Source organism: Vicugna pacos, chromosome X (genome assembly GCF_048564905.1).
Source record: "Vicugna pacos chromosome X, VicPac4, whole genome shotgun sequence".
Taxonomy (NCBI): domain Eukaryota; kingdom Metazoa; phylum Chordata; class Mammalia; order Artiodactyla; family Camelidae; genus Vicugna; species Vicugna pacos.
In genome coordinates this window covers 66,853,329-66,880,791 of record NC_133023.1, presented here as the reverse complement: position 1 = coordinate 66,880,791, position 27,463 = coordinate 66,853,329, and the positions used below count along the sequence as shown (strand labels likewise).

Sequence of the window (27,463 nt, the reverse complement as noted above, 5' to 3'; positions counted from 1 at the left end):
ACAGCAATCAGTCAAGAGAAAGAAATAAAAGGGATCCAAATTGGAAAAGAAGAGGTAAAAGTGTCATTATATGCTGATGACATGTTACTATATATAGAAAACCTTAAAAGGTCCACACAAAAGCTACTAGAGCTGATTGAAGAATTCAGCAAGGTAGCAGGTTACAAAATTAATGTTCAAAAATCAGTTGCATTTCTTTACACTAACGATAAGTCAACAGAAAAAGAAAGTAAAGAAACAATCCCCTTTAAAATAGCACCCAAAGTAATAAAATATCTGGGAATAAATCTAACCAAGGAGGCGAAAGAATTATACACAGAAAACTATAAACCATTGATGAAGGAAATTAAAGAAGACTTTAAAAAATGGAAAGATATTCCATGCTCTTGGATTGGAAGAATCAATATTGTTAAAATGGTCACACTGCCCAAGGCAATCTACAGATTTAATGCAATCCCTATCCAATTACCCAGGACATATTTCACAGAACTAGAACAAATCATAATAAAATTTATATGGAACCATCAAAGACCTAGAATTGCTAAAGCATTACTGAAGAGAAAGAAAGAGGCTGGAGGAATAACTCTCCCAGACTTCAGACAATACTATAGAGCTACAGTCATCAAGACAGCATGGTATTGGTACCAAAACAGACATATAGACCAATGGAACAGAATAGAGAGCCCAGAAATGAACCCACAAACTTTTGGTCAACTCATCTTCGACAAAGGAGGCAAGAATATACAATGGAATAAAGACAGTCTCTTCAGCAAATGGTGTTGGGAAAACTGGACAGCAGCATGTAAAACAATGAAGCTAGAACACACCCTCACACCATATACAAAAATCAACTCAAAATGGATTAAAGACTTAAACATAAGACAAGATACAATAAACCTCCTAGAGGAAAACATAGGCAAAACATTATCTGACATACATTTCAAAAATTTTCTCCTAGAAGAAATAAAAGCAAGAACAAACAAATGGGACCTAATGAAACTTACAAGCTTCTGCAGAGCAAAGGAAACCAGAAGTAAAACAAGAAGACAAGCTAGGGAATGGGAGAAAATTTTTGCAAGTGAAACCGACAAAGGCTTGATCTCCAAAATGTATAAGCAGCTCATACAACTTAATAAGAAAAACATAAACAACCCAATCCAAAAATGGGCAGAAGACCTAAACAAGCAACTCTCCAAGGAAGACATACAAATGATCAATAGGCACATGAAAAAATGTTCAATATCACTAATTATCAGAGAAATGCAAACCAAAACTACAATGAGGTATCACCTCACACCAGTCAGAATGGCTGTCATTCAAAAATCCAAAAATGACAAATGCTGGAGAGGCTGTGGAGAAAGGGGAACCCTCCTACACTGCTGGTGGGAATGCAGTTTGGTGCAGCCACTATGGAAAACAGTGTGGAGATTCCTCAAAAGACTAAGAATAGACTTACCATATGACCCAGGAATCCCACTCCTGGGCTTGTACCCAGAAGGAAATCTACTTCAGGATGACACCTGCACCCCAATGTTCATAGCAGCACTATTTACAATAGCCAAAACATGGAAACAGCCTAAATGTCCATCAACAGGTGACTGGATAAAGAAGAGGTGGTATATTTATACAATGGAATACTACTCAGCCATAAAAACCGACAACATAATGCCATTTGCAGCAACATGGATGCTGCTAGAGAATGTCATTCTAAGTGAAGTAAGCCAGAAAGAGAAAGAAAAATACCATATGAGATCGCTCATATGTGGAATCTAAAAAACAAAAACAAACAAACAAACAAAAACAAAGCATAAATACAGGACAGAAATAGACTCATGGACAGAGAATACAGACTTGTGGTTACCGGGGGGGGGGGGGGGGGTAGAGGGTGGGAAGGGATAGACTGGGATTTCAAAATTGTAGAATAGATAAACAAGATTACACTGTATAGCACAGGGAAATATACACAAAATGTTATGATAAATCACAGAGAAAAAAATGTGACAATGAGTGTGTATATGTCCATGAATGACTGAAAAATTGTGCTGAACACTGGAATTTGACACAACATTGTAAAATGATTATAAATCAATAAAAAAGGTTAAAAAGAAAGTTAATGGAGCAGAATCTATAAAAAATCTTGAGTAGCTCTGTTGTACACCTGCAACTGATACGATGTTGTAAATCAACTATTCTTTAATTAAAAAATAAAATAAAGTTATAAAAGTATTGTAATGATGTTAAATTGACTGAAATTAATTATATAATATCTCCCTTAGGAAATATACACAGAAGTATCTGGAAGTAAAGGACTAGGATGTTTGTAGCTCACTTGCAAGTATGTGTGTGTATACGTATGTGTGTGTGCATGTGTATGTGTATGTGTGTGTAGGCATACACACACACACACACACTCTCTAAAAAGAGAGGCAAAGAGAATAAATCAGTGTAAGTCCAATGGGGCCAAATGTTAAGGGGAGGTGAATCGGGGTGAGGGAAGACTGGAGAATTCATTGAACTGCTATTTTTTATTCATATAACTCTCAGACGCAGGTGGTGCATGTTTCCTAACTTGCCAGCCCAGAGCAGGAGCACTCGGTGAATCAGGCAGCCCCCAGCCCCTCCCCACCCTTTCTTCCTCTTCCTGCTAACCCCCCTCCACACCTCCAGCCTCCTCCAATCTCCAACCCCGGCCCCTCCCCCCTTCACCTCTCCTGCCCCCTCAGGCCCCCTCTGCCCTCTCCCGCCCCCTCGGCCCCCTCCGGCCCCCTCCCGCCCCCTCTGCCCTCTCCCGCCCCCTCGGCCCCCTCCCGCTCTCTCTGCCCTCTCCCGCCCTCTCCCCACTCCGCCACAACCCCACCCCCACCCCCACGGGCCCCGGCCTGGGCGACGCTGCGCCACGTCATCAGCGTGGCCTCTGTGACCTCACTGAAAGCGTACGTGCCTGTCGCCCGGGGGCCTAGCGTAGGCAGTTGGGGTCAGCAGCAGAGGCAGACGGTCAGGGACTGGAGCAGCGGTATCTCTAGGTGGCAGTGTCTCCGGGCAGCGCGGCCTGGAGGCTGCGGGGCCTCCAGAAGGCGGAGTCTCCGGCTCAGGACAGCGCGGAGGAAGAGGTGGTGGCGGTGGCCAAGAGCCTCTGGTGTCCAGTATCCCATCAGGTCTGATCCAGCGCCCAACTCCCTCCCTCCTCAGTCCTCCTCCCCGCCACCGTCCCTCTCCAACGACGCCCCCCTTGACCCTTCAGCAGGCCCTCAACCCACCCATCTGCCTACGCGGTGTCTGTCGCCGCTGCTCCTCCCACCACGTAATCACCACTGTCGCCTTCTATCTGTCCCCAGGCCCAACACCAAGGACAGGCCACGTGTCGCAGATGATGGCCCTAAAGCGCATCCACAGGGAGCTCCTCGACATGTCCCGCGACCCCCCCGACCAGTGCTCAGCAGGGCCAGTGGGTGACGATATGTTCCGTTGGCAGGCGACCATTATGGGGCCCAACGACAGCCCCTACCAAGGGGGTGTCTTCTTCCTAACGATCCAACTTCCATCCGATTACCCCTTCAAACCACCCAAGATTGCCTTCATCACTCGAATTTACCACCCGAATATTAACAAAAACGGAAGCATCTGCCTAGACATCCTTAGATCTGAGTGGTCGCCAGCACTGACCATTTCCAAAGTATTGTTATCCATTTGCTCCATGCTATGTGACCCCAACCCTGATGACCCTTTGGTTCCAGAAATTGCTAAGATCTACATGAAGGACAGGAAGAAGTATGACCAAATTGCTCGCGAATGGACTCAGAAATATGCCATGTAATCTAAAATGACATGATAATCCCATTGCTTTAATAAAGTTGTCAGTTGAATTGGTTATTTTTTGCCATTTTTTATTGAAGTGTAGTTGATTTACAATCTTAGTTGTGCATGGTTAGTTATTTTTTTGTCTGCTTTCAATGAACCAACCATCACTCCCTCCTGGGCACATGTGGTACACCTTCCATATCAGGATGTGTGTAGAAGGGTGTCAAGGGAGTCCGGGCGTGGTGGTGAAGGTGGTATAGTGCATGAGGGTAAGGTTGGGGGTTTGGGTGAGTGTGAAACCGGTTTCAATCTAATATTGACTAAAAGCTCTATTGATTGAGCATTGGGAAAGCAAGAACAAGGGGGTAGTGGCTTTAGGATAAGGGGAGCAGTTCCACCAACTAGTGGGGTAATTTTTAATGTGGAATCCTTTAGAGTTGACAGTGGAGAGGAAAAACCCAGTGAAGATTACAAAACTAGTTAGGCATCCATTTTATTCTAAAGCAACTTCAGGGTTTTGTTCTGTTTTTGACCAAGGTTAATATTAACCTATTTTGGGGTGGGGAGTATAGCTCTATGGTAGAGCCCCTGTGCTTGGCATGTACAAGGTCTTGGGTTCAATCCCCAGTGCCTCCACTAAGAGAGGAAAAAACAAACAAGAAAACTCTTCAACAATCTAGTATCCCTCTAACAGAAAATGCTGGAAGTTTTTAGGAGTGGGTATAGCTCAGTGGTTAACATGCAGGAGGTCCTGATTAAATCCCCCAGTACTTCCACTAAGATAAATAAATATATAAATATGTAAATAAATATTAACCTATATCTTTGTAACTGAGCAGGACCCTATGGGTCCTCCCCATGACAGACCCCTCCCCACTGTGTCCTCTGCCTGCCTTTTGTTTGTAGAAAAGCTGTAGTCTCCCAAGGCTTCCCCTAAGCCACAAAAACCTGGCTCAAGAATTAATGATTGAAAGGATGTGAACAGGTAGTGACAAAAGTAGCAGTTGAGCCAGGAGAACTGATAACAATTTAAACAGTATATCAGCTCAATGGCAGTCACAGAATCTCTAGTTCCTCCCCGAAATACAGAGATGACAGTATCCAATGCACATTTCCTGAGTTGTTTTACAGATGCTAAAACACCCATCAAAAGGAAGAAGTTAACTACACAATGACCATGAGCATGTAGCCCCTAGACCAGCTGGAGCCTGAGGATTGATGATGCTAACCCCTGTGACAGCATCCTGCTGCCTCACCATCAACCAATCAGAGATTATGCACGAGCTGATCATATACCCTGGGACCCCCCCCCCCCACCTTGCCTTTTTCTTAAAGCCTATGGGGAGCTGGGGTTTTTTGACCATTAGCTGCCCCAGACTTCTTGTCTGATGCTGCACTCTTCTTCACCACAACCCCGTGTCAGTAGATTGGCTTTAAAGCACAGGTGAGTGGACCCAAGTTTGGTCCGGTAACATCTTCTATTTTGAGGTCCAGGTATAACATGCTAAATTAAATGGATTAGTTGTTGTTACAAAATAAAATGATACGTTTTGTTCCCAGCCTTCTCCACTTCCCACTCCTTCAGTCCCCATCCTTGTTGTCACTCTGCCTCTCTCCTACACTCTGGATGGTAGGCTGCTTCTCAGGACATAGCTAGTAGCACTCATTTGCTTGTTTTCTCAAGAACTGTGTTAAGTGCTAAGATTTTACCCAGCTTGTAAGCCTACACGTGAGCCCATGGAGGCCAGCAGAATGACACAGACTCCTGCATTAGGGACAAGACTTCATTAGTCATGGCCCAGCGGGCAGCCTGAGCTTCACTGACATCAGTTCCTCTGGTCCCCCAAGACCCAAGGGGGAGATGTAGAGCAGAGCAGGATGTGTGTGTCACAGCTGAGCGACCCCAAGCTTAGGAACTCCCTAATCTTTTAAAGAGGAAATTTACCAAACCTAACCAACTTTTGCCCCAGAGGGAAATGTAATCTTTATTTAATCTGCTCAGGAAACAATCCATCCTTTGCCCTGGAGGGCCCTCTATCTTTCAAGACTGTTTGCTATACAGACGTCCTTGAAAGGACATTCCAGGACAAATGCTGTCACAAGATGTGTAGAAACACCATGGAGAACTGCACCCCGACAGTTTTAACTGCTTGGATCTTATCTGGTTGTAAAGGGAAAAATTAATTTTATGAAAATATTTGTGTGTGCTGAAAAAGATCCAATTTTCCCTTTAGAACTTGTACATTCAAGAATGTCTGATCAGTGCAACAAGCAGATTACTGCCATCAGAACCTTTAAAAAAAAGCTTTACAATCTACTCTTTCAAGGGTGGAGGGGGATTATAATTCTAAGTAAAAACATGAAAACATTAATGGCTTAAGATTTTTAAAAAATATTTATCCTTTGTACCAGGCAGGCTGACCCTGACCTGAAGTAAATTCCCAGGAGAGTTTTTTCCCTGGGTTTTGCATTTGCAGTAATAGGTGTGAACATTCTAGCAGCAGTTTGATGATCAAGTATGATACTGCAAACAGGACAAAAAAATATTTATCAGAATAAGTCTGTAAATACAGAGAATTTTTTTTTGTTTCTGCACCAAAGGTACTAACACCTCAAATATGAAATTTCCTTTTACCTATACATTCAGGCAGTGCTGTCAAATAGGTGTGTTCTACATCTGTACCATTCAATACAGCAGCCACGAGCCAAGGAAGCTATTGATCACTGGAAATTTAGTGAGTGTGACCAGGCAACTGAATTTTTTATTCAATTTTAATTAATTTTAAATTAAAATATTAAATTAATTACATTGGAATAGCCATGAATTGCCAGTGGCTACTGTATCATGAAAGAAATTGAGGATTTGGTGACTTGGGGACAATTTTTTCTTTTATCTTGTTTCCTAATTATTAATTTAACTTTTTTATGATCAGAGGTAGTGTGGAAAAAGCATGAGAGTTTGAAGCAAAAACTTGTGTTCTAATCCAGGTTCCACCAACAACTAGTTGTGTGACCCTAAATGAGTTATTTAACCCCTATGAACCTTAGTTTCTTCAAATACTAAACCAGAATATTGTCTATAACACTTCCTGGTTTTAAAAATAAGATGATGTATGAAAAATACTTCACCTCTATCACTGAATACACATTCAATAGTGGAGTTGTATTTATTATTTCTCTTCATTATATTTATTCTTTTCAGATAAGCTTATGCTGGGCTGCCAGCAAGATGATTTCACTGGGCAAATCTATAGATGTGCAATATTCCTAGGATGGCTAGGGGAGAAGGCAGGGACTAAGAGAATCTGTAAGTTAAATTGACTTGGGAATTCATGACAAGGGGTGTTCACAAGGATTTCACACAAAGTTGAGAAGTATCCTTTCTCACCTTTTTTTTTAGAAATATACACAAACTTTATTTGAGAGGGGTTAAATTTTTATTTCTAACCATCACAGATTGATACCTTTTATAAAATAATAAAAATGAATATTAGGAAAATGAAATAAAGAAAACAACAAAGGCATGCAAGATAATAAACCCACCAATCATATGCTGGGATGGCTCAGAAAATTGCTGTAAATGATTCTAAATGCATATTCTTGATTTCTGTATTTGTCTCATCGTAAACCAGTAACAGACAGTTCACATACTGAACCACACCTTCATATAACATCATGTCTCCCCCTAAAATAATACACACAAACTTTAAAGTACACAGAAATCAATTTGAAATGCAAATTAAATTAATTAAAAATGCAAACTCCTGAATCCTACCTCTAGAAGGGCCCAGTAATCTGTATTAACAGTCATCAAAAATGCTTTTTAAGCAGGTGGAATATGAGCACTCTTTGACAGATAGTGTATTTCATTGCACTACTTGAGTTATTATTTGTTAACAAAAGAGGGTGAGAATCTGTACTAATGCAGATTGCCAAATATTTTGACTTTGTTACCAGCATACCTCTTACCCAAGTGAATTTATTTTTTAAATTTAAATGTTTTGGTTAACTTTACTGGCAATATTCAAACCTATCTCTCATTATAGACATAGCTTAAATACTTAAGAGCTTTGCAAATAAGAGAATTTGAGGTATTCAGCCTCATTACAGACTGCATAAAAGGTAGGAATTAAGTGTGCCCTTGGATTCATCAAATGATGAATGCAATAAATGTTTAAATTATTTAGAAGACTTCTGAGTGAGCTCTTGAAAAGAATGTTGCTTTCCACTGAAGCTATTATTCTGAGTTCCCTTTATCCATCACACTTAACTATAGGAAGCAGCATTTCTTTACTAAATCTGTGAACATGTAACTCAATTATGTTTGGAAGTTCTTCAACAAGATTATTCTAAAAATTTAGACTATAGACTACTGTTTTATAAAATTTAAAGATTCTTTTGATGGTGGGATAGAACAAACTAATCTTAGACAAAAGGCTCTTTGTTACCTACAGTTACAAACTAGACAAGGCTGCTATACAGGGAGTTGCGCTCAGGGACAAGGGGACACAGAACAATGACAGCATATACACTGCAAGTGGGGGTGGAGTTAGCTAGGTTTCCCAAGCTCCCTGTGGATTGTGTAAACTGAATCATTTCCCAGGTTCCTGGGCATAAGGGCCATCCTTGGTGGTCTGGTACCTAGCCCCAGAGTGTGGGAGCTTAGCAAATTGCCTGCATAGGGGAACTGAGAGATTTTACACATTATTTCAAAACTGTATCAAGAAAGCATTTATGAAATATTATATTACTCTTAACTTTTCCCTCCTCCCCCTAAAATTTACCTTGGATAACTGTGCAAATAAAGCATATAGTATTTATAGTAAGGGACCAAAAAGAAGTAGGGGTTTCCACACGACAGTAAGAAAATGAAACATTCATTGAGTTTGCCTATTTTTTTTTTTGTGAGGAGAAGTAATTAAGTTTGTTTGTTTGTTTGTTTGTTTGTTTGTTTATAGAAGAGGTACTGAGGATTGAACCCAGGACCTCGTGTGTGCTAAGCAGGCACTCTACCACTTAAGCTATACCCTCCCCCCAAATGTGCCTTATTTGATGAGCATTTTGTGAAGTGTTAATACATGTCTTCTCTAGTCCTATTCAGCTGGAGATACAAAAAAGCCTCCCAGTTCTGGCATGGAGATGGGAAGGGAGTGTGTTGTTAGGTAATTATACCTACGTTGAACTTCGACAGATGAGTAGGATTTCATAAGTGGATAAGGGACAGAAAGGGCATTATAGAAAGAAGGGACAGAAAGGGCATTATAGAAAGAAGGAACAGGGGAGGTTATAGCTCAAGTGGTAGAGCGCATGCTTAGCATGCATGAGGTCCTAGGTTCAATCCCCAGTACTCCTTCTAAAAACATAAATAAATAGATCTAATTACTTCCCCCCAAAATAAATAGAGAGAGAGAGGGAGATAGAAAGAAAGACAGACAAGGAACATAACACAAAGGTACAAAAGCATCACAAAATATATTGTAAATAAGAAACAGCTTGTTCTTCACATTCAGTATGACTACACAAATTACTGGAGAGACAGATAGAGACCTGAATGTGGGTGGTTTTATTAGCCATGCTAAAGATGATTAGACTTGGTCCTATTGTTCCTAAAGAACAATAATTTGAACTGTGGAGTGATAAGTTCAGATTTGTCTGTTAGAAAATCATTCTGAGAACACGTGAAATACAGAGGCCAGATTGGAAGGTGTTTGTGGATAAATGAAAGATGATTAGGGTCTGAATGAAAGTAGTGTTCATAAGGATGCAGAAGACAGGACAGACAGGAAATATTTTTTTAAATATAGAATTGACAAGGTTAGGATATTGGTTGCATGGCAGGGTGGAGGGTAGCATGAGAGAGTTACATAAAGCCACATTTCTCAAAGTGAGGTCCCAGGACCCTCGTGTCTTTGAGTTCTCAGACAATCTGCATGGTCCTCCTCTTTCTAACTACATGTCTGTGTGAGGGCACATTTTCTTACCATACTTCAACCCAAACAATATTTTCTGACAGCTTGCATGCAGAAGCAGATATGAAAATTCCATAGTCTTCACTGTAAGAAATCTGTAAAAATGTAAAACAAAGCCACTTCTCTCAAATGTAAAGGGTATTATGCTTAGTGAAGTAAGTCAAACAGAGAAACACAAATACTCTATGTTATCACTTATATGTGAAATCTAAAAAATAAAACAGATGAATGTATATAACAAAAAAACAGATGCACAGATACAGAGAACAAACTAGTGGTCACCAGTGTGGTAAGGGAAGGGGAAAGGGCCTCGATAGGGGTAGGAGATTAAGAGATTCAAACTACTAGGTATAAAATAAATAAGCAACAAGGATATATTGTGCAGCACAGGGAAATATAGCCATTATTTTGTAATAGGTTTAAATGGGATATAATCTATAAAAATATTAAATCGCTATGTTGTACACCTGAAACTAATACACTGTAAATCAATTACACTTAAATTTTTAAAAAAAGAATAAAATTATGATGAAGTCTTTAAAAATAGATTCTTTTAATATGTAGAGTGTTTATTGTTAATTTTGGAATAAGTTTGGAAATTTCTGTTTTAATTTTTAACATGTAAATATCAATACATATGACCCATATAAATAAAATCTGTTTGGGGCTGTTTGGGGTTGAATTGTAGCAGAATGTGCCATTCCAAAGATGCCACTTTATTTAGCACGTGCTCCTAAAGGCAATCAAGACCCAGCAGACTTAAGAGAAGTTTTTTACCCCCTCCTTAACTGCCTAAAAGAAATTTTAAAAGAGGGCCTGTACCAGGAAAAGAGGTATTACAAGAGATATAATTTTATACCTTGAGGAAGTTATATGCATGGCAGGGCAAACAGTTGTTTACCAAACATTTGCTCTTCTCACTTTCCTATAAATTGCCTTCTTTCCCTTTGAATTCCCAGACCACAATCCCCTTCTTATCTCAGGATGGTATATAAGCCTCAGTTGCCTGGTTGCCTTTGGATCTCATAGCTCTGTAGGAACCCCATGAGTATGATTTTAAATTTGTTTTTCAGAGAGAGGGTATAGCTCAAGTGGTAGAGCACATGCTTAACATGCACAAGGTTCTGGGTTCAATCCTCAGTACCTCCTCTACAACCAAAGAAATAAATAAACTGAATTACCTCCTCCCCACAAAAACAAAACACAAACCAAAAAACAAACAAACCACCTAAATAAATAAATCACTTTTCCAAAAAATATTTATTAAAAAGTTTTCTCCAGTTAATCTTTTTTTTTTTTTTTTTTTACAGAGTGGGTATCAGCCAAGAACCTATAAGGGTAGAGGAAAAATTATTCCTCGCTGCCCACAAGGTCATCAATAATCTTTATGAGTGTAAAAGGATCCTGAGACCAAAAGTTTGAGATGCGCTGATCTCGAATGAATCCCAAGTTTCTGAACTAGTCAACCAGGAGAATGTTGCCTTTTCCTAAAGAAGTGACACAAAAGGGTAGTAGATTTGTGGAGGGTAGATAAGGAGTTCAGTTGAGTTGGATATATTAAATGAGTTGATCTCTATGTGAGACATTTAGATGATTCCTCTATCAATCAATTATTGAGTATGGGGCCTAAGAAGTAAGCTTGAGCTGGGCTTATAGTTTATTTTTTTTTCAATTGAAGCATATAGTCAGTTTACAATGTTGTGTCAGTTTCTGGTGTATAGCATAATGTTTCAGTCATACATGCACATACATATATTCCTTTCCATATTCTTTTTCATTATAGGTTACTACATGATATTGAAAATAGTTCCCCGTGCTATACAGAAGAAACTTGTTTATCTATTTTATATACAGTAGTTAGTTATCTGCAAATCTCCAACTCCCAATTTATCCCTTCCCACCCACTTTCCTCCCTGATAACCATAAGTTTGTTTACTATGTAAGTCTGATATCATATGGTATTTTTCTTTCTCTTTTTGGCTTACTTCACTTAGAATGATGCTCTCCAGGTCCATCCATGTTGCTGCAAATGGCATTATTTTATTCTTTTTTATGGCTGAATAGTATCCCACTACATATCCATATACACCACAACTTCTTTATCTAGTCATCTGTCAGTGGATATTTAGGTTACTTCCATGTCTTGACTATTGAAAATAGTGCTGTATACACTGGGGTACATGTATCTTTTGGAATTAGAGTTCCCTCTAGGTATATGCCCAGAAGTGAGATTGCTGGATCATATAGTAAATCTATTTTTAGTTTTCTAAGGACTCTTAATACTATTTTCCATAATGGCTGCACAAAACTACATTCCCATCAACAGTGTAGGAGGGTTCCCTTTTCTCCACATCCTCTCCAGGATTTATAGTTTGTAGACATTTTAATGATGGCCATTCTAAGTGGTGTAAGGTGACACCTAATTGTTGTTTTGATTTCATTTCTCTATAATTAGTGATACTGAGCATTTTTTCATGTGCCTATTGGCCATTTGTATGTCTTCATTGGAGAGTTGTTTGTTTAGATCTTCTGGAGCTGGGCATATAGTTTTGAGTCACTGGTATATTGGTTCAAAGTGAAGTTATTAAATGCATTTATACAATGGTCCTGATAACACTAGGAAAGCTAAGCCTGTCTCATCTCTTAGAGATTTTCCTAACAGCAAAAATGAAGGGGAAAATGTGCTGCCCTTAAAAAAGGAATTAGCATTAATTTCCTTATAATCATAGAACACTAATAAGTGACTGCCGGAAGTCAAGTCAACAGCTCTGGTTTTGTTTTCAATTAACAACTGAAGAAAGCATTGGTCTGCTAAGGCATATTGCTTGGATAAAAGAATAACAACTAACATCATTAAGAAATGAAAGACTCCTTGTAACAAAGCAAAATGGAATTATTCACCATGAGAACAAAACAAATAAAAATACAATAGCTATATCTCTCCAACTGTGCTCTTTGAGCTTTCTTAAGGATTTCTAAGTTCAATTACTTGAGCTATCAGTTTTGCCCTCAAGATGAACAAAATAGGGGCCATGAGCATCAGTGCTATTTTAAGTTGGATTAAGTAATAGTTGAATCTTTCAATAGCTGAATTACTTTTATCTAGTTGGTAAATGAGGTTTTCTTCCCAAAAGTAGAAACTGAAGATGAGCAATTCTAATAGACCCACTATAAATTCTATCAACAAGCAAATAAAATAAATAATTTTCCAACTCATAGCATTCATGGCACTATAGGATATTCATAAAGATTTTCTCAACATCTCAGTAAAATGGCATGGTAAGATACAATTCAGATCCCTAATTTTTTCATGAATTTTTAGCTCAATAAAACTTTCTGCAATGTAAACTGTTCTAGGGCAGTGGCATTCAAATTTCTGTGACTGTAGCCCACAGTGAGAAATACATTTTTGGGGGATGGGTACAGCTCAGTGGTAGAGTGCATGCTTAGCACGCATGAAGTCCTGGGTTCAATCCCCAGCACCTCCACTAAAAAAAAAAAAAAAAAAAAAATTAAAATAAAGAAATACATTGTTCATCATGACCAATTACATATACATGTATATATGTATTAATGAGAGGTACAAGTATCATTAAACAATATGTAAACATGCTACCTGCTATGCACTCATGTATTCCATTCTACTGTTTTACTGTGCTGACTGTGACCTATTAAAGAGATATCATGACACACCAATAGATCATCTAGAAACAATTCTCCATGTTATCTCATGCTTCCATAAGCATAGGCATTGTCTTAGTCTTGGTTGCTATAACAAAATACCATAAACTGGGTGGCTTATAAACAGAAATTTATTTCTCACAGTTCTGGAGGCTGGGAAGTTGAAGATTGAGGTGCCAGCAGACTTGGTGTCTGGTGAGATCCTGCTTCCTTTTACATGATCTTCTCACTGTAACTTCATATGAAGGGACAAGGGAGACTTCTCAGGCCTCTTTTATAAGGGCATTAATCCCATTCATGAGGACTCTCCAATTTCATGATATAATTACCTCCCAAAGGCTCCACCTCCTAATATCAACACCTTGAGGGGTAGTACTTCAGTGTATGAATTGGGGGTGGAGGGAAACATTCAGACCATAGCAGGTACTAATGGCCTTTGTTCTAAACTAACTTTTCAAGTATGATTGTATGGAAAGAAGTCTTGTAAGATGTAGAATCTCTCTCCTGGGCAGAGGGCTGGTTTATTTCTTGACCAGTATAATAAAGATAATGTCATCCTCTGGGGCAAACATTGGACAAGTTTTTGAGCAGCCCCTTTGTAAGATCAAGGAGTTTCCTAAATTCTTCGTTTCTCAGCTGTGACACAAACCCATTGTGTGTGTAGCATTCACCTGCAACTGCTCTGCATCTCTCCTGTGGGATTTGGTGACATGAACTGATAAAAAAACATGTAGCTCATGGTGGGTGTGGGTATAGCTCAGTGGTAGAGCGCATGCTCGAGTCCTGGGTTCAATACCCAGTACCACCATTAAAAAATAAACAAACAAAACAAACAAAAAAAACTTGAAGCTCATGCTGCCTATTGTGTCCTAAGTAATAAAACTCTTTCTCTCTGACCTGGAAGCTTTGTGCCATCCTTCCAACATCTACAAAACTGTTGCAACTGTTAGCTTGCAAACAGGGTAAAATCTCTTCACGTGACATGGATCAGAACCCACATTTTAAAAAACGTTTCTCTAGGATTTCCCCAGCTGTTTGGTGACAAAGTTCTTTCATATACAAATGCATACACAGATATTGCTATTAGTTTCAGGCAATCGGGCCAATAATTGTAGTAATGGCAAAGGAAGAGTTTGGATAAAGAAGAATAATGACAGTCAAAAGCTTTGCTCTTTCTAATCCTTTTATCTTGTTTATTTTAAGTTATGTTTCTATATAGGTTCTTTTCAAAGTTTGGAAAAACTGGATTTATATGCAAAGAAATTCTCAAACAAGTCTGTAAGTTCACACATACAAGTAGTGTTTGCATGATGGTTAAGCAAAATGCAGTAGATGTACATCGTGCAGTTGTTATTGGGCCCTTTCCAGATTCTTGGACATCAATACCTTAGAAATGAATATCGCTTTCATAAGACTCTTAGGCAAGAAAAGCTGTTTATTAAAAGAGGTAGCCTGTGACAAAAGGAAAAGGCGGGGGAAAAAAAAAAAGGCCAGCTCCCCGAGCAGAAAACATTCCTTCAGCCTGGCTCCTTCTCAGGACCAAGCTGTCTTTTTAGTACTGGCCGATATTGGCTTGTTAGCTATCAGAATTGAGCTGTTTGTACTATAAGCTGTTTAAGCTGTTTGAAAAATGTTCTATACTCTAGAGAAAAAACCTCTGAGAAATGGAATCCCAGTTATCTAAGTATTTTGAGGGTGCCCCACTACCAGGGACTCTGGCCAATATTATGTTTAAAAACCCTCATCCTTTCTTATGTGCATTTCTAACTACAAGAACCAACCTGACCAAAGGCAATTTAGAAAACCAATAGACCTTATGAAGAATTTCTGAAATCCTCAAATTTAATTTTCTTAAAAATTGAGCCATAATCAAAGATGTTCCCAAAGTAACCCAAGATCCTCACATACTTGCTGAGGAATTTAATATAGTCATTCAAATTTATCAGCCTGATTTCTCCAACTTAAATACATCCGCTAGCTCATATGCTTGTCAGTGAAGGCCAGGCCCAGCACTGGATCAAAACTGCTAACTGGGAAAATCCTGAATGGTCTCTAGAATTACAACTGTGAGACCAGCCCACTAATTTATATGATCGGGCTCGAGCAATGGCTAGGTGACTTCACTGAGCAATTCCTAGTGTTTTCCAAAGCCTGATGATTGGAACAAAACTCAGGCTTGCAACATAAAAATCTGATGAATATGTTCATGCTTATTACAACTGACTTCAGATTGTTTTTAAAGAAAATTCTGGTCTTCCTTCAAATGTTGATTCCACCTAACTAGCTTTTAACTCTGTGTTTATTAATAGGCTGAACTGAGACCTTTCTCTTCTTGTAAAAAGCACCAGGATGGAATGGGAAACTATGTTCACTCCATATTCAGTTAATCTAGCAAACCAGCTTTCCCACACTCTGGATGAATCATCTTCAAGGAAGACAACAAATTCTTGATCTTCAACTCCAGCAAATGAAGGGTCTTAAAACCAAAACCTTCCTAGTTTCTGTTATTATTGCAAAGAGGCAGGGTAATGGAACAGAGATTTTTACAAACTGAAGAGCTTCAGGTACCTTCAGCCTTCTAACCAGCCTTTCCTATGCCCTCCCAATTCTTAATGATGGGGCTCTTCCCAATCCTCCCACTTAATCAGCTTGAAGAAACATTTCTCCAGACTGGGAAGGAATCTCTTTCAGTCCTAATTGACATTGGAGCCACACTCTTGGTGCTCAACCCCACTGCTATAAAATAGGCCCTGCCTCGAAGTACTAAAACACTTCACTTGTGGGGATCTCTAATGAAACTCCTGTCTCTAAACCTACTCCCCTTTGTTTAGGCCCTTTGAGAGATACACACACTTTTCTTGTTAGTTTTGCCACTCCTACCCATTTATTAAGCTGAGATTTCTTAAAGAAGTATCTCGCTAGAATTTCTTTCTGTCAAAGTGGAGAAACCGTTCTAGAATTTGACTGTAGTCAAAGTAACCAACTAGGTGAATTAAATAATCCTTTGACATATTTCATTTGTTCTTTTTCTGACAGTATTAGAGCTGATTCTGGAAACAATGATTATTTGTCCCTGTTGAATCAGCTACCACCTTCCTTATGGGCAAAATCTCCAACTGATGTTGGCAAAATTCACAGCACACCCCTATCGAGATTCAAACAGATCCCCCAAAACCTCTTTCCAGACTTAATCAATAGCCTTTATGTAAAGAAGACTTTCAAGGCATAAAGCGAATAATAGAAGATTACAAGGCTCAAGATCCTATAATCCCTTGCGCTAGCCTCTGTCATATTCCCATTTTACTGGTGAAAATATCTAAGGACCAAGGGAGGAGATTTGTCCAGGACCCCTGAGCAATAAATAACACTGTTACCCCTTAACACCCTGTGGTTCCTAACCCTCATATGTTACTAACATCCATTCCAATTGGAAAGAAATTCTTTACTATAATGAATCTATGCAGTACATTCTTTATTGTTTCAGTTCATGAAGTTAGTCAGTACATTTTTGCCTTCACTTGAGAATAATAATAATTCACCTGGACAGTAATGCCTCATGGTTTTACTAAGAATCCTCCTTATTTCTCACAAATCTGGTAGGCTGACCTGGATAATATGATGTTCTCTAGAGGCTCTACTCTGTTGCGATATGTGAATGATTTGCTTTTCTGCTCTTCTTCCCAATTCTCCTCACAGAAAGACAGCATCCACTTGCAGATTGTTTAGCCTTAAAGGCACAAAAAGGTCACTAAAGAAAAATTAATTGCAGTTGTCCAAACCCAGGTTTGGTATTTAGGGCATCTGATATTAGAACAAGGGCTACACCAGATAGACTTCATGGTGTTCTAAGTTCCCCCAAACCAAACACTAAGTGCCAAATGCAAGGTTTTCTTGGACTAGTTGGTTATTGTTGAAGTTGGATTCCAAATTCCTCTCTTATGGCCAAACATCCCTATGTTTTACTCAACAATAACCAGCCTGACCCATTTTTATGGGGAGAACCAGATGACATAGCCTTCAAGGCCTTAAAGGAGAGTTTGAGGAACGCACTGCTGTTAGGAATCCCAATGACAAGATTTCCCTCTTCCTTTTTGAATATGAAAGGGAAAGGAATGCCCTTGGGTTACTCAGCCCAAAACACGAGGACTGCTATCCACTCAGAGGGTGTGATAGCCAGTGACTGGACCCTGTGGCATGGGGATACCCTCTCTGCCTTACAGCCATTATGAGCACTGCCCATTTGGTTAAGGCCACTGAGAAAATCACTGTGGGATCCTCTTTAACCATTTTTGTACCTCACAGAGTAGAAATGCTCATGAATTCACATTATGCTCAACATTTCTCAGCAGATGCCTAAACTCCTATGAAGTCCTTTTGTTAACTGCTCCTCATATAACTCTTTTACATCATAATTACTTTAACCCTGCTACTCTTATCCTTTCTTGTCACTGATGGAAGTCACTACTCACTGCTTAACACTGATGGACCACCTCCTGACTCCTAGTGATGATATGCAGCAAATTCCTTTAGGTAATGATGACCTCTTAATGGTTAACTGATGGTTCTTATTTAAAAGGTGACAATGGCAAATACTGTTCTGGGAATGCTATTACAAGTCCTTTTGATTGAGGCAGCATCTTTACCTATGGCTACTTTAGTCCAACAGCCTGAATTATACTCTCTTACTTGGGCTTGTACTTTAGCCAAGGGCAAAACTACCAGTGTTTATACAGATAATAGATATGTTTTTGGAGTAGCTCAAGATTTCAGAATGTTGTGGAATCAACATGGCTTCCTCATTTCCAGAGGAAATAAAATTTAATGTTCAGGAATTATTGGATACAATACTTTAACCTGTCACTTTTGCTATTATTAAAATCCTAGGGCATTCTAAACCTGACTCCTTGGAAGTTCAAGGAAGTCAATTTGCTGACATTTCCACAAAGAATGCTGCTGCCTTTAAAGAAACCAACAGCAGCCAAATCTCTGTCATGGTCCAAAGGAATATTTCCCCAAAAGATAATTTAGAAAAACTAGCTAGAGAAGCCTCACAATTGGCCTCAGAAAAGGGAATAAACAAGATTGGAAATTCAACAATTGTAGGTTTGATAAAAAGAGAAAGGTCTAGCTTAGACCAAATAACCTAGTCCTACCAGAAACTCCAAAATTTGTACTCCATACCCCTGGACATGCATTAGACCATTGGTCTATTGATGAAAAGATAGCCTTATGAATCAACACTGGTGGTGAAACATTAACAAGGCCGCAAAAAAACTACCTACTTCACTTGTCCCACTTGCCTAAAGTACAACCAAGGAAAATTTGTTTGTACTTCTCCCAGACATTTTAAACTGCCTAATGGACCATTCAAGGTCTAGCAAATTGATTTCATACAACTGCCTCCGTCTTATGGATATAAATATGTTTTGGTCATGGTCCATACGTTTTCACATTGGACTGAAGCCTTCCATTACAGACAGGCTACTGCCTCTTCTGTGCATAAAGTCCTTTTGGAAAAGATTATCTCTACCCAGGAAACACTTCTTGAACTTTGTAGTGATTGAGGAACCCATTTAGCCAGCCAGGTACTTTGACAAGTCTAAGCTATTTGGCCAGTTTTATAATACTTTCACTGTGCTTACTATCCTCAATCTTCAGGTTTAGTTGAATGCATTAATGGCATTAAGACTCAAATGGCAAAATTTGTAAAGGCCCTCCTAACACCGTGGCCAAAAGCATTGCCACCGTCCTTCTCAATCTCAGATCGACTCCTTTCAGAACTCACCCCTTGAGATAATCACAGGACACCCAATGCACTTGGCTTTTGCTTCCTTTGACCTACACCTGAGAAAAGGAGAGGTACTCCAATATAGCAAAGGTCTAACTGCTTCTACTAAAAATAACTGTGCTTTGGTAGAGCAATCTTTTCACAGTGTGCTCTCAGGAGATGATGACTTTAAGCATCACACCTTGCAACCTGGAAATTTCATCTATTGGAAAAAATACCTCCAGAAGAACTCTCTTCAACTTCACTGGAAAATTCCCTATCAGGTACTGCTAACCTACTCTTGTGCCACCAAACTTGAAGGAATAAACTCTTGGATTTATATAACACACCTAAAGAAAGTGCCAAGCCCTGACTGGATCTGCACTTCATCTGGTGAGCTGAAATTAAACATTTCTAGGAATTGAAGTAGATGACACCTGTTGGGAGTCTGTTGTTAAATCTTTGATGATGACATAATGCTTAAGATGATCTCCAATGTCTATCATCTTGATAACATATGGACTTTAGATAAAAAGTGCCCAAGAGGTCTCCCTCCTACCCCACCTTGTTACTTGAATGTGACCTTAATAGGTTACAGTCTGTGTACTTTCCTTTCTTTATGAGACGTTACACCCAGGAAAAGTCCTTCCTGATACTGAGCGAGAGAAAGTCACTGAAACTAGAAAACCTGATTCTTGATCAGTGTATGTTCAGAGAAAGATTTTGATCAAGAGGGGGAAATGTTAAAAAATTGATTTATAAAAAGTAACTTCAATTAAATAGAGTCAGGAGACCAGATCGGGGAGCTCTCATGCCCTGGGATGACAGCAGAACTCCACAGGAAGAAGACTCCTCTTCTTTCCTGGCAAAGACTTAGCCCAAGTAAAACTATGGATTCTGTTTACTGTGGTCCTCCCAACTCCCTTTTCCTCTGTAAAAAACTGTTCTCTTTTCCTTGCTGTGCAGGAACTTGTGTGTTGCTTGCCATGGTTGTACACCCTAAATTGCAATTCTCTGAGAAACCCACCTTTGCTTAAAAAATATCTGGCAGACTACTTATTTCAACTTAGGTCAACAAAGTGAACCTAGAGCATTCAGCAAAATAAGTAATATTTGGGGTAATAAAAGAAATGTCTACAAATTTAAAAGAATAAAATCATAAAAATAGATTCTCAGATCATAGTGGAATTTAACTAGAATTCAGTAACAAGGATATTTGTAAAATCTCCAGGTTTTTGGAAGTGTATAAAAGCATATTTTACATAAGCTGTAGGTCAGAGAGAAAGCCAAAAGGAAAAGTTTAAAAAATAAAAGTTCTGAATAAAAATGAAATACAGCATATCAAAATTGTGGGATGTTTAGAGGGAGCTTTATAGTGTTAAATGGCTATATTAGAAAAAAGGAAGTCTCAAATCAGTAATAATCTAAACTAAAACAAGAAGAGCAAATTCAACCCTAAGCACAAAGGAGGAAATAATTAAGATAAGAGCAAGAATCAATAAACCAACACCTGGGTTTGCCTCTTGGTGCATGTGGAGCCAAAAGACACAACCAAGCCAAAGAAGAAAGAGAAGGAAGAATTTTATTACTTGCAACAAGTAAGGAGAACACCAGGGATACTTCCCAAAGCAATGTCTCCCTGAGAAGCAAAATTGGAGAAGCGTTTAATTTTATGCATATTCATGAGGGGACTTGCATAGAAAAGAATTCAGCACAGTCTTGGGGCAAGAGTCACCCTAGGTTAGAGCTCAAGTCTTAGTCGATAGAAGTCACTAGGGCCAGCAGAGGTCAGCATCATCAATTCTATGGCTCGTTAGTATGGTGGCTGAGGGTCTGGACCCTGTAAAACAGCTCAAAAATGTGTCAGACTATTCTTTAACTTTGAAACAGAACTTGGAGTCTTAGTTACTGATTTATTGTCTCTGATATGGTTATTTCCCTGGTCTGGCAATAACCGCTTGTTCCTGGCCTAGGCTTAAAATGGCTTATCTTATGTCAAGAAAGCTAGGCCTGGTTCTCTTTCTTCAGTGACCCACTATGCTATCTGCCTACAGTTGGATAGATAGGTAGATAGGAAAAGAGAAAAATAGAGAGAGAGAGAGAGAGATAAGATAGTATTTTGGGTTCCTGGACCCAATTCTACTCTGTGTGTGTGTGTGTGTGTGTGCGCGCGCCTGCAAGCGCGCACGCATGTGTATACCAAGGACTTCCCACACAACACCAAGCAATTCTTAGACACCAGCTGGATATCCTACAATTCAGTTCAACTCTGATAATCTCCCTGGGGATAGCATCAGATTCCACACATAGATCTGTGGGTAAAGGACTCAGTCTTACAAGACCACCCCCCTACTCACTTCAGAGGCCAGTCAAAAGTCCAGGTTTGCTACTGACCAACTGGCTACAGGTCAAACGTTCCCATGACCTCCTCCTTGGGTTCAATTAGTTTGCTAGAGTGTCAACAATCCAAGAAAACTTTGTTCTCTTAAGAGACAGAGAGAGAGAGAGAGAGAGAGAACTAAACTCTAGTCCTGCACCAGTCTACTCTTAGTAACAAAATTCATTTACCTAATTAAATTCAATCCAATCTCAGTCTGACCATACACAAAACTCTTTCCTCAGGGCTCCCTCTGCACAAACTTCACACAACTTTCTGTATCTATAATAATTTGTCTCTTTACTTTTCATTTAGAAATAACCAGCCTTAGGACAAAAAAAAAATCACTTTCTTTCCCTTTAACAAAATGCTTTTCCATTCCACATACTGTCTTTTGTTGAAAATACACATCCTACTTTTTTTGCATACTGCCATATTTCCCTTTTTATCCCAACAACTTTAATTACACATAGTGCAATTTTAACTCCTAAAAACCTTAATCTCTAGTGAAAACCAACAAGCAAGTAATTGTGAACGGTCTGTCATATTAGCATTTCCTGATTGTCAAATTTAGGAATATTCCATAACTTCATGAAATATACACATTCTCATAGCACAATTTCTTTTCTGAATGTGGTGCAAGATGTGTCTAATAAACTCAAACTCTTTAGTTTCCCTCTTGTAAGGAGACAAAACTAGGTAAATTTAGAACTGCTTAGCAATTAATGTTCCAATATTTTATATTATTTGAAATGACATGGATATTCCATGAATTTCCATCATTTAACTTTACTCAGCAAAACTCACATTACCAAAAATCTGGAGAAACTAAGATAAAAATACCTAAAACATAATTATTTCTAGAGTTCACCTGAAAACTTTTATCTCATTTACCTTTGTTTTATAATTAATGACAGTATCATTATACCAAGCTTATTTATTTTTTTGCTGATAAACTGCAACAGGAATTACATGAACCTATTGACCTTCAGTAAACCTAAGTACAATAAAAGTAATACATATATTTATTGATTAAACCGACAAACTTAAGCTATCTTTGTACCAGATATTAATTTGATGTCGAAAATTTCTTAGGTCATGTGAACTGAAATTCATTGTGACCTTTTTCCTTCATATTTAGAAATATTTAATTTGTAGGCCCTTACTTTTGTGAACAAAAAATACTGCAAACCATATCACTAAACAAAGAATGCTGAAGCCATCAAGTCATCAGTGGCTGCCACCACCCCCTAGTGAAGCCAAGCCTGCAGCCAAGCCTCTGCAGCCACTCACATGGTGCACCCTGAGGGGACTCAGAATAAGAAAGGACAGGATACTGGTCCTAGATAGCTAGGTGCTTGTCAAAGGAATGAATTCAATGAGCCCAAATGTTTGCTTCCTCCCATACATAGGAAAGCACTAAATTCTTTAACTTGAGATGTCTGGTTTTCTTCAGCAAACAAGCAAGCTTTTATTTTTCCAACTACCTGGTCTTTGTGGTAAAGCTCCTCTATATCCTAGTTCCTCCTCTACCTCTTTGGAGCAGTCCCTCAGAGCGATCTGAGAGGCTGTCATCCCAGCAAATAGAACATAACTCTCAACTTTAAGGCTGCACATTTATTTCAGTTGACACTTTTAAGTCAATTAAATAGAGCTCTTTTATAAATTCAATTTTGATAATTGTTGGGCAAACTGATGTCCTTCAAAGTCCAACGACCTGCATTTCTGGGCTCTCATATAAAGTACATTCTTTAATGGGCATGTTTCCCCTAAAAAACTAACAGCCCCAGATAATGTCTACCTTATCAGGGTCAAACCCCATTGCTTTCACAACCCTAACTCTAACCCTAAACCTCTTACTGTTGCTGGTAGACGTAACCAGTGTTTCAGGTTCTTGCCCCGTCCCAGAAAGAATTCAGAGACAAGATGTAGTGGCTAAAAAAAGTAAAGTCAGGATTTATTAAAGGATGAATAGTATACTCTCAAGGGGAGATTAGGCAGGCTCAGGTGAGCAGCTGCCCTGAGTTTCTTTGGCAAGTTAGTTACATAGGGTGTAAAAATGAATGCGCAGAATATTCATCGGGGAGGGAAGGGTTTGGGGTCATATTCCCTGATTATCATCCCAACTCCACCTTCCCAAAGGGAGGAGGGATTTTTGTCCCTGTTTAGTCTGTATTGAAAGTGTCATGGCGTCAGTGCATGATGGGTACTTCTCATCTGCAAGGTTAATTTTATTGAAATGAGGGCATAAGGAGCAAAAGGTTACATTCGGACACTGGAAATTCCTGCGTTTTCTCACCTTTCTTTGTTCCTCTTCAGGCCACTCATCACTCCAAAAGGTGTGATCCCTTATCAGCCCAAAGTTTCCTGCTATTCTTTCTCTACCCAGGGACCCCTGGTGCTTACATGATGTGTGGTTTCCTGCATTTGGCCTGTGCCCCTCCTTTCTGCCCAATTCCTGCCATTTGGTCTGTGTCCCCTTTCTCTGCTCATATCTAGCTATCTGCCTGCTCTGACATTACCTCACCTACAGCCAATCAGAAACTTGTGCACAAACCCATCAGGCACCTTGTGACCCAACCTTATAAAAAGATTCGAACAACTGGTCCTCAGTGCTCATGCAGGCACCCCTCACCTCTGTGACTTGCTCTTGCCTATAGCAGCCAAACTACTAAACTTTTCCCTTGTTCTTGGCCTTGGCACTCACACAGACACCTCTCCCCTGTGGCCTGCTGTTGTCTATGATAGTGTACCCTAATAAACTCATTTCTGTTCCTGTATTCAATCTCTAGTAAATTCTTTTACCAACCCACGTATCACTGGCTCACCAACCGGCTGCCCTGTTGTGCCCCATAACAATATTATGCAGAGGTAGAGATATATCATGTAAAATGTACACAGAGACATATAAACGAGGGATTGCATAGCTTTACTTTAAAAACTTAGCTATGAATCAGGTATTGCAATGTAAACTTATTAGTTTATAAATAACAGTTGGAATAAGTATATTTGTTTACCCAGATGACTAAGTATTATTTTTGGAAAAGACTTTTAAGATTTTATTTGTCCTTGATAAAGCCTTAAGGAAGCTGTGAATTAGATTTTGGGTGAAGGAGTTTTTCCAGTGTTTTGAGTTTAAAAAGGCCCTTTTTTCTTTGGTTTCAGATTCTGATTGAGCTAATTAGGCTCAGGCTGAGGTCACTGTGGGCTGTATTTACATTTCTGATTTGTAGAGATTTGCAAGACAAACACAGTTTCTTTTAATTCCCCCAAAGAATTGCTCTGCTGCCTAAACGATACTGAAAGATGGATTTGCCCAACTGTATTCTTTAAATTTACTCTTTCGTATCAGTGAGAATATTCCCAACTAAACTGAAAATTCAGCAAGAGTTCTATGTTCTAGAACATTAGGGTTCAGTTTATCATGCCTTCAAAAGTTTCCACAAGGCATTCAAAAAAGGCCCTCTTTCTGGGTGCACAGGTTAAACTCTAAGCTATATACATATATAAATGCTTTGTTAGCCCCTGAATGTTAGCTCCCAGTTTTTACTTTTACTTTATAATGTGTGGGCTCAGGTAATCCTATTGGTTTCCTTTAGTATGTTTAATTAATATTTCCTGAAGGGCAGATTTATTTGCCCTATCTTATAATACCAGCCAGGGGAAGCACTCCCAGTGAGTCATAATGTCTATTCCACAATATAATTAAACAAAAGAGATGTAACCATCTTATATAAAGCCCATTTAAATATACTAAAAATTTTAAATAAACTTTTATCTCAATTCTATCAACTTTTATACATTATACATTTAACTTTAGTTTCCATTAGGACCCCATCAACAAGCCTTGGTCTTACAAGGAATCCTAGAAGCTTTCTTTTCTATCTCCTGCCCATTTATTTTATCTATTTTTGTATAAAAGGCTCTGGGGTCCCCAGTGAGGGGTAGAGCCAAGGGACTCAAGCCCTTCTGTCTATCTTTTAATTTGATTAATTGGCCTAACTGTTGCCCCAGACAGTTGTTTGTCAGGTATCTCACTGTAATCTTCTTCCCTCTTTTTTAAATACATGCATTTTTCAAACTGGGGTAGAGTGGAGTTTGGTGTCCTTTAATGTTGGGGACCAATAGGGGGTCACTTTGGCCCATCCAACCTTAGGTAGTGTTGTACTGAAACCAAGCAGGACCCTGTGGGGCCCTCCTATATACAAATCCTTTCTCCCTGTTTCTTGTTTGTAGGAAATAGGCTTCATTCAGCCTTCCGGATCTTCCCTGAGTTCCAAAGGGAAGATTCAAAAAGTTGCTAATCAGGTAAGGGAGGGAATGCAGAAATAAAGGAATAATCAAGAAACAATAGTGCAGCTATAAACTGAATCTGCCCTTTGGAACTCAGGGAAGGTCAAAGAGGTTGAATGAAACCTATGTCCTGCAAAAAAGAAATGGGGATACAGAAAGGATTTGCACCCAGGAGGGCCCCACAGGGTCCTGCTGGGTTTCAAAGATTTTTATCCCTTTGGGATGAGTTCCTTTAAATTTTTCACTTTTATTTATGAAGAAGCCTCTAGAAGTTACCTTCAGTTTTCTTATTTCCCTGTTAATCAACCTAATTAGCATTAATTATCCTAATGTTTTTATTAGCATCTGTAAGACCCATTAAGGGGAAGCAGAGACCACAAATAAGCTTCCCAAACCACTTTTTGTTTGTTTTAAACTAAAGGAGTTCTCAGATTAACCATTATATATTTTTTTCTACTTTCAAATTTTGTTATTTCATAGGTAATAATAAAACAGCTGTTTATAATGAGAGCTCTAAAAAATAACCAATTTATAAGTTTTTCCAATTTAAAGGATCCATTGTCTGGCCATTGATGAGCTATATCTCAATAATGAATCAAACCAATAAACTCAAGAGAGTATAGAGGATGCAGCCTTCACAAGATCTAGAAAGTTGGCTCTTAAATATAATCCAAAAAAGTAAAGGCCTTTGTTGTACAGGTGGACACTGTGAAAGTTAAGACAAGGATCCTTTATGGACTGGGATTCCCTATGTCAAATTTCCATGAGAATTGGTACAGCCAGACCAAAATACGAAAACAAGAACAAAAACAAAAACAAAACTGCTCAGAATTCCAGTCTAGTCAAATGGTTGCCAAATGTACACCATACGTGTACCTTCTGAATGGCAGAGACTAAGCTCTCAAAACACAGGAAAAAAAAAAAAAAGCCTACGATCAGGTAGAATACTTGCATCTCAAAGACACAGAGAGAAAGGCAAGTTACCCCTAAAAGAGCTTTTGTTCTCTCAAGGTCAGAATTCTGAAAAGATGTTTTACCAACCTTTTAACTGGCTTTTTCTATCTGCGAGCGCACACACACACACACACACACACACACTCTCACACAAATTGGCTTTGGAATGTCAAAAGAGCCCCCAGTTTAGCCAATTTAGGTTGACATCTTTTTTAGTACTGTGAACGAAAAATACTGCAAACCATATCACTAAACAAAGAATTCTGAAGCCATCAAGTCATCAGTGGCTGCCACCACCCTCCAGTGAAGACAAGCCTGCAGCCCAGCCTGTGCAGCCACTCACAATGGTGCACCCTGAGGGGACTCAGAATAAGAAAGGACAGGATAATGGCCCTAGATGGCTAGGTGCTTGTCAAAGGAATGAATTCAATGAGCCCAAATGTTTGCTTCCTCCCATACATAGGAAAGCACTAAATTCTTTAACTTGAGATGTCTGGTTTTCTTGAGTAAACAAGCAAGCTTTTATTTTTCCAACTACCTGGTCTTTGTGGTAAAACTCCTATATATCCTAGATCCTCCCGTACCTCTTTGGAGCAGTCCCTCAGAGCAATCTTGTTACGGAAA

At 39.0% G+C, this 27,463-nt stretch overlaps 1 long non-coding RNA gene, 1 other non-coding gene and 1 pseudogene across 2 annotated transcripts in view; 2 read left to right on the top strand and 1 right to left on the bottom strand.

Annotated features, from left to right (window-relative positions):
- Nucleotides 1-27,463, bottom strand: part of LOC140691773 (uncharacterized) — a 71,885-nt gene that overhangs the window by 27,955 nt on the left and 16,467 nt on the right. The window lies entirely within an intron of this gene.
- LOC102542294 (ubiquitin-conjugating enzyme E2 D2 pseudogene) lies at nucleotides 2,970-3,870 on the top strand (annotated as a pseudogene).
- Nucleotides 6,170-6,334, top strand: LOC116277414 (small Cajal body-specific RNA 16). Its single transcript, XR_004186880.1, has one exon.